This window comes from Amblyomma mixtum, chromosome 4 (assembly GCF_055824585.1).
Source record: "Amblyomma mixtum isolate Tamu chromosome 4, ASM5582458v1, whole genome shotgun sequence".
NCBI lineage: Eukaryota > Metazoa > Arthropoda > Arachnida > Ixodida > Ixodidae > Amblyomma > Amblyomma mixtum.
In genome coordinates this window covers 117584729-117593477 of record NC_143015.1, presented here as the reverse complement: position 1 = coordinate 117593477, position 8749 = coordinate 117584729, and positions in this window count along the sequence as shown.

Below are 8749 nucleotides of genomic sequence, written 5' to 3'. Positions count from 1 at the left end.
TGAAGAATTGCACTACTGCCAGCGAATTTCCTAATGAAAACAAAATAGTGCACCTACAGGAGCATAGCAGAACTGATGGCTAGCTGCTTTGGTTTGACCGTCCTTTCCTCTTCATTTTCAGATTCACATATCATTGGAATGAAAAATATCGAAGTGAATCAATGGCGCTAGTTTGTCTGAGTTTTTTATTCGCGTAAAAAAAGAACGCAATCATGTTAAGAATACACAGCACACGACAGTTTTACCGCATAATTTAAATGGACACCATTTAGGTTCTCATTCTGCAGCAAAGGCGGCTTCGTCGGCGCCGTCGTTAGCATTTTAAGCGAAAGATGCCTTAAGGTGAAATTTAAAGCGCATTTAAAGCGAAAGAAACCTAACTAGACCACCTAGGACACCTGACATTCTGGCGCCATCGGAACTTGCCCACCATTGACCACCGTGGCAGGCGGCACTTGAATGATTGATCGCGAGAAGTTGCTCGGGAAGAGCAACCTGGGCAACACAGGGCCCACCGTTGGGAACACCTGCCATACCAGCGCCGTGGCGCATCGCTTAAACGCTGCACCACTGCGCCAGGAGTAGCATGGGGACTCCCAGAGATCTATGAAACTAAAGTAGGAAATGATTCATTTTGCATATACCGGCATTAACCTATTAACGCTATCTCATACCTTTAAAGCGGAGATTAAGTGCCCCCTCTTAATTTTAGACACCTTTAGCATACCGTGTACTGTATTATCGTTACCCGTACCGGAGTACCGGGAACCTGCGCGCAGCCAATGTGCATCCGCAAATTGCCTGGACGACGCCAGATGGCGCCATATACCCGGCAGCTGTGCTCGCGCCCGCAGCATCGGAACCAATCAGCGCGTACTCACCCCCGGTGGGCGGGCACCCGGCACTCCGGTAACGGTAGCGGTAACATGGTACACGGTATGCTAAAGGTGCCTATTGCTGCAATTCGCTTAGTAGTTCAGATAACCAGCTTGTGTACTGAGGGAAATCAGCATAACGACGGAATGAATAGAAGGTAACGCTGTAGTGTGGAAAGCCACTTGACGCTAGAGCGCATCACAACGCTATATTAGCTTTTCTGTGTAAGACAGTGTATCATCTCACTGATAATTTTAGAACGGAAAAGTTTCCATTCACTTTTGTTGCGTAAGGAAAAATTTCTGGTTTAACGCAGCGTGGATATCGTTCCCAACAGAAAAGTAGTTTGGGGTGCAGCTTTATTTCTACCGGTTTGTTATCGACAACATTCCATGACTATCGAAGCAGGTGGCGTTTCATAAACGGCTTTTAAGCCACCCACTCAGTTAGGTTAGCTTGCTAGGTTGAAGTTTCGCTGATCCTTACCAGTTATTCTTGTTCGTTTACTCAATGTTTTGTCCTCAAAGATCCATTGTAAACAACTCTTGTATTCTTTTCTGTACCAGGTGAGCTTGCATTCGATTTGAAGAGTAGTTATCAAGTCCTACATGCCGAACCAACATGCATTGTTCTTCAAAGTGGCGTACACAGAAATGGTAAGAGCAATTTCATTTATTGTAAAGAGTAATTACTCATTGACATCCACGCGACTGCAGAGAAACAGCTACAAGGGAAAGCTGTATAGCTTTCCTTTGTAGCCAGCCGTTTGGCTACAAGTAATTACTCCCTTATTACGAATCTACTCCACCTTGGGGGATTCCCCTAAGTATTTGACCAAGTTCATTTATTACCCTCCATTAGCCATAGGAACAAAAACAACCGTCCGCTCTACGCTGTAGTTACTAAGGACGCATGGTCTTCCAATGTGCACAGCAGAAGCAGGATAGCTTATGACATCGCAATCTGTAGAGGAGACAGGTAATTGTTTCCACATGAAACGGAGCGCTTCCATCACCCAGAGAAAACTGAAGAACTTGAAATCCAGCACAGCATGAAATACTGAGAGAATTGCTACAGATGCTTGAAACTCAGCAAAAACTAAATATGCATTGGAATAGTTTCAATTCTATACCTAAACAGGCCCTACTGCCGGTCTACCTACATCGCCGAGATGCACGATCACTGGAAATTGCTCGTTATCATAAATTTACAGCGTGATTGCAACTTAACATTCTGTCATTGCCTCTAGTAATAAATTTCTTTAGACCCAGTCAAGCACACCAAAAGAAAGTTTATTTTCAGTGTTTTCTTTCGGCCGGTGCCAATTTCAATGACGCCGCGGTAAATCGGATCAAATCATCAAGACTTTGTCAATTCCATTCCATCTGCCACTCTCAGCGATGTCTCGCTAGCTTTTCAAAAGGGATTAACCAATGTGTCACTAGAATGGGTCGATGCCATTGGCTGGTGGGCTTCATTTGAGGAGCACTTGCTGCTCTGTTCATGAGTTGTACCCGACTGTAGTCACTGTGCTGAATTTCGTAACCTATCTAATAAGCTTAAAGGTTGCTAGTATTTTTGGTAAACGCTTAAAACAGTTTGGTATCGCCTTTTTTACTGATGGGAAAAATTAACTGTGTTGGACGATGCAACAGAGTTTCTTTTCCTAGAGTAGTGTGTTCAAGGTTAACTTGGTAAGACGGCGTTGCAGGTGAAACCAGCATAGTTTGTCGTGAGCAACCTATCAAGCTAAGAATATTTCCTCTGCCGGCTCGAGAAATTCATGACATCTGTTCTTGTGAGTGAATTTCACTAGAGCGAAGCAAAGCGCACTTTGAACAAAAATCATTTAAGTTCTATACAATTGCTCATACCCAAAGTTGGGGAGCAGTTTTGCTTCTTGATAAACAGTCAACAGAGCAGGATATTGTTCTGTATGTCGTCACTATCTCCTCCAGCCTCCCTATGGACCAACAAATTGTGCCTCTGATAGTTTGAAACATACTGACGGCATTGTGAAACCAAAGCAGCCGAATTACATTGATTAGAGCAACCGCTCTATAGAGTTTGATTTACCTTTCCAGTGCAATATTGATGATAATCTAGTGATTGTTCTTTGAAGCGTGGAATTTATGAAGTTGTCTATTGATATTTTTGAGGCATTTAGAAGTGCTTGTTGATTCAGGTTCATGAAGAATATTTTATTTGGGAATGAAAAATAAAGTGGATACCACGCGTCCACAGGAAAGAGTTCCAAATTTTTCTGTCGATTTCCTTTCTGTAATATAATTAATAGATCAGTGAACGGAACTTTGTACATTTAATCCACGTTAAAACCAGGTACCCCCCTTACCTTCCCCCCTCCACATGCACATATACACACACCAATCAGTGCTAGGTTAAACACTCTGAATGCTTGATCAGCTACTCAGCACGGTTAACGATAAGCGCACGTGCGAGGGTAGAATATTTTTGCTAGTTATCATACAGACTGTACCATGCCTTATTCTATGGAGAAAGTGGAAACCCAACAGCTTCTGTTAACGGGGTGTCGTAGCTTGACTGAAAACTCCACTTTCTGCTTTACATTTCCAGGAAGACCTTATTGTATGCTTTGGGGAGAAAACAGCGAACAGAGCAAAACCGAGCATGGCTGCTTCGACACGATCACTAAAGTCTGCGTGAGAGACAACTACAATGTCTGGGACCGCACTGATCGTTGCTTTGAACACGATAGACTGAGTGCAGCCGCAAATCAAAACCTTCCACCGCAAGACGCATAGGCGAGTGCGTATCGGCGTCTTAACTCTTTGTAGGGCAGTGAAACGCATTATACTCATTTGCTTCAGGTGCTGGGAAATTCATAACAATGTGCCTACGTGCTATATTTTCGCCTTGTGAATACAACTGGACTGTCAAACAAAGCATTCAATGCGTACTTCATTAAGCTAATAGCGCTCCTCGTGTTATGTGTGTTTTTACAAGTGCGGCTGTACAGTTTTACGAGACCCACCATGGCGAAAAAAAGTGACAATTTTTTTTGCGTTTGAGCCTTTTCCATGCATAAACTGCCTTATAATAATCCTTACAGTAATGTACAATCCTAATGAAAGTTCCCTTAGAAGCCCAAGAGACTGCGGTACAGATACGTACTACATTCGAGATATCTTTACGAAGTAAATGGTACAACTTTGTACCACTTCTTTCTACAAAACAAGTGGTCTACGTGGCTTGAAAGGGATGTCATTCATTTGTTAGCGACATTCTGAGCGCAATTGTTCCGTTTGTATGCACGTGATAGAAGCACAGAGCGTGTGCCTCATTCAATCATACATGATTTATACATATATTATATACAATACCATACTTGTTGACTGGTTCAGTGGGAATTTCAAGTACGCATGGTTGCATTAACGTCTCTATAATAATGTCCCCATATAGCAATTCAAAGTGAAAATAATTACTCATAACGAAAGTTGCGATGCTTTCCCTGTCGTGTTCTTGATTGCACTCTATATTTATTTCGAGCCAATAGTAATAACTTAAAGTATTTACATCTCAAGACACGCTATGCTGATCACTGCCAAATGCTGTTGTAATTACTACCTTCGCCGCCAGACTTACCCCTGCTATTGTCTTACTATAGCACGTGAAAACTTTGAGCTAGTAACTTCGAGCTGCAACCCTACCGCGCGAAGCTACCACAGAAGAGAGCAATGTGTCTCGATTAATGGTTTATGGGGCTTATTTTCCCAAAGCGACTCAGGCTCTCTTTTCCTCCTTGAAACACTTATGCGGACCGCATCCCCGAACATACTTCCTGCGGTTGTGAACAAAAGTTCTATAAATTATTTCCAGTCCTCAGTACTGACTCTTCTAGCCGGCAGGAGCATGCGCTCTATAATCCCTATGGAAGTGGCTCTTATTGCCTTCTCTGCTCGATCCTCGCTGAGCACATTAATCAGGGAATGTACTGGCCTGCTCACGTATACATACCAGGTGCTTGAGGGAAAACTTTCAAGCATTTTGAAATATAGGCTTCGTGAGTTAAAAATATGGCTCTTGCGGCATGATATTTCCAGTGTTCACTAGGAAACCGGTTAATCGTCTTAAGTAGTAAGCTGGTTAACTCAGTTTTAATAATTTGGTGCTCGGCTGCTGACCCGAAAGACGCGGGTTCGATCCCGGCCGCGGCGGTTGAATTTCTTTGGAGGAGAAATTCTAGAGGCCCGTGTACTGTCCGATGTCACTGCACGTTAAAGAACCCCAGGTGGTCGAAATTTCCGGAGCCCTCCACTACGGCATCTCTCATAGCCTTAGTCGCTTTGGGACGTTAAACCACGTAAAGCAACCAACCAATCAGTTTTAATAATTAACTTTTTCGGTAGTGGAGTGAGGCACGTAACTGCAATTATAGATTTGCAGCCGGTCATTAGTAGTAATAGGCATATCAGTTTTTAGAATTTCAAAAAATGTGATTACCCTTGGCGCTGTAGTTCGACTAAATTTGCCTACATCGAGGAAAATGCATGCGTTTTTGAAAAGCATGCAGGCGAAGAAACCTTTCCTTATGTACCTAGTCGAAAAAGCCAAATTTTATCAATGTGGAAATAAAGGGCTTGCACTCAGCGTCAAACACAGACCGCCTAAAATGCCCTTCAAAACTGCGCAAGCAACCCATGTTTCACTCAACGTAATGTATATTGGGCATCTTTCTCAGCGTAAAAGCATTAAAAAGCAGTAATTATTTTATTCTAGTTGTCAGATTCTTTTCTCGACCTCAGCCAAACCATTTCCTTGAGGCGGCATAAAAGAAAAACTTGCCAACTACTGAAATTGCCTAAAAGGGCAACAAACGCCTCTTGGTGCCGCAGTCGACAGGTAAAAGAAATGTTCTCAAGAAATGTGTGCCAAAAAATGGCAGTACAGTTCGCCAAAAGAAGGTTCCAGCATAGTTCCGATCAGGTGTGGAAACCTATATGCGAAAGATGACAAAATACGACGTCATTATTCATGACACATGCCTTGTTTGCTCTATTCTCTTCTCTGGAGAGTGGTGCGGGTAGCGCACCACGTTTTACACCTTCACAAATGAAGAAATATGTTGTGCTAGATGCAAATATGCAATTGATGGAAATACATTTTGACATGCAGTCTGCCGAAAATAAGGCTGATGAGTTGAGTCCTTTTTCAGCAAACTTAACACTTAACACTCAACTTAACAACTCTTTCGACGCCACCTCCCTAACCGAAACATAATGCCGTTGGGATAGTGATGTTCTGCGAACAACAAGGTATATTCATTTTATATCAACTACACAACGAAAATTGGAGGAGGCGTTGCCTATTCTGTGCAAAACAAATATGACTGAGCTGCAATCGGACCACTGCTTTTGAAATGGTGATATATAAAAGCTCCTCGTGAAATCTGCCTGCCAAACTACTTGTTCTCAAACGACAACCTTACCAAAATTTGACCACATTTTTTGGCAACAATGAGCGAGAGATCTTTGTTTTTTACAGTTCGCAAGGCTTTTTTTCTTCTATATTGGGAGATTCAATATCCACATGAGCACAATCAATCTGGTGCAGCAAGAGGTGTTGTTACTACTCCTATTAACATGGTTTTGAAAATGCTATTAATTGTTCCACGTGCATCACTTCCACTGGTTGTTCAGTGCTAGACATCTTTGTTGCGAACGGTAAAAATCCGCACTTTTTGCGGCGTATTTCAGCGGGTATCTGCGACCATTTGCCAGTTTTCCTGGACGTTGAAAAAATCACAGGGCACTTAAGACTGCTTACTGTCTGTGAACCGAAGGCATGTGTTTGTGTCAACATGAGCGTTTGACCTCGATGCAGGTTGTGCACTGAGAAATGACATGAAGAAGCGCCTGCAAACGATTTTACAAAAGCTGAATCCACAAAGCTCCCAGTAAAACACTGCGACAATTGGTTCGAGCAGCTGTCGCGAGCTAGGCTCAAACCTAAGAAACATATGCTATAGGTGACGAGAAATTGTATGACACCCCTCGAAACGCTATACACCGAACGGTTGCGTCGCCAGTATACGCGACAGCGTATATAGGTGGTTCGCTGGAAAAGCCGTCGGCGTCCTAGTTGTCGGTACAACGCGTCAGAAAAAATCGTATCTTACCAACCGTTTACCGCAGATGTTCCGAATGGTGCCATAGGATTCATCGTTTCGTTCAGCATAAACTTACTAGTTAGAGCCTAGCTTGCGACAGGAATTCGAACCGGCGACCTATAATAAAAGAGCAGTTCAACCCGATAGACCGTGTGTGGGTCATCACCGCGTCCACGCCCGCCTGGAGAGTGGCCTGCATATTGCCAAAATTGCCGGTGGTCACCCAGAGGGTGATGTCGCCGGCGTAGAAAGCATGAGATAGAGCTGGAATAGTGCGCAGAGCACATGCCAGTGAGAAGAGGGATATGTTAAAATAAGCGGGGACAAGAAAGAACCTTGGGGGGTGCCCTTGTTGCCAAGGGTGAAAGAAGAAGAAGAAAGTGGGCCGTAAGAGATTTCGGCTGTGTGGTGGGCGATAAGAGATAAAGAGGGCAATGTCATTAGCAATATGGGTAAGATAGTTAAAGTAGCCGAAAAGTTTTACACAAATCTATACAGTAGCGATTGCAATCAGAATGTTACTGAGAGAGCAAGTAGAGCACAGCAATTGGACATCCTGCCAGTAACGAAGGAGGAAGTAAAGAAAGTCTTAGGAGCAATGCAGAAGCGGAAAGCAGCTGGTGAGGATCAGATAACAGCGGATTAGTTGAAGTATGGAGGAGAGATTGTGCTCGAAAAACTAGCCACTCTGTATATGTAATGCCTTGTGACCTCGAGCGTACCTAGAGCTTGGAGAAACGCTGACATTATCTTAATTCATAACAAAGCAAACGTCAAGGACTTGAAGAATTACAAACCGACCAGCTTATTGTCTGTTGCCTGCAAAATATTTACTAAGGCAATCGCTAATAGGGTGAGAAAACCTTAGACTTCAATTCAACCAAATGGCCAGGCAGTCTTTCGTGAAGGATGCTCGACAATTGACCATATTCACGCAATCAATCAGGAAATAACTAGGAGAATAAGAGTGAGGTGGAGTGCGTACGCCAGGTTCTCTCAGATCATGAATGGCAGTTTACAAATATCCCTCAAGAGAAAGTATACAACAGCTGTATCTTACCAGTACTCACCTATGGGGCAGAAACATGGCGGCTAACAAAGAAGGTTCAGCATAAGTTAAGGACAACGCAACGAGCTATGGAAAGAAAAATGATTGGTGTAACTTTAAGAGATCGGAAGCGGGCGGAGTGCGTGAGTGAACAAACGCGCGTTAATGATATCCTAGTTAAAATCAGAGGAAGAAGTGGGCTTGGGCAGGGCATGTAATGCGAAGGCAAGGTAACCGCTGGTCCTTAAGGGTAACGGTGTGGATTCCAAGAGAAGTGAAGCGTAGCAGGGGGATGCCGAAAATTAGGTGGGCGGATGAGATAAGAAACTTTGAGGGAATACGGTGGCCGCGGCTGGCGAAGGACCGGGTTAATTGGAGAGACATGGGAGAGGCCTTTGCCCTGCAATGGGCGTAGTCAGGCTGATGATGATGATGATGTACATTGTCGAATGCTTTGGTAAGGTCCAGCGCCAGGATAGCTCGAGTGCGTTTATGGTGGGAGGGTTGTAGGACATCCTCGGAAAGCTGTAGCATGACATCCTGGGTGGACAATTGGGGACGAAAGCCGAACATGGAGTCTGGATACATGTGGTGGTCATTTAGATAAGTCTGCAGCCGGGCCAGGTTGACGTGCTCGAAGAGCTTGCCGAGACAGCAGGTGAGAGAGATGGGGCGGA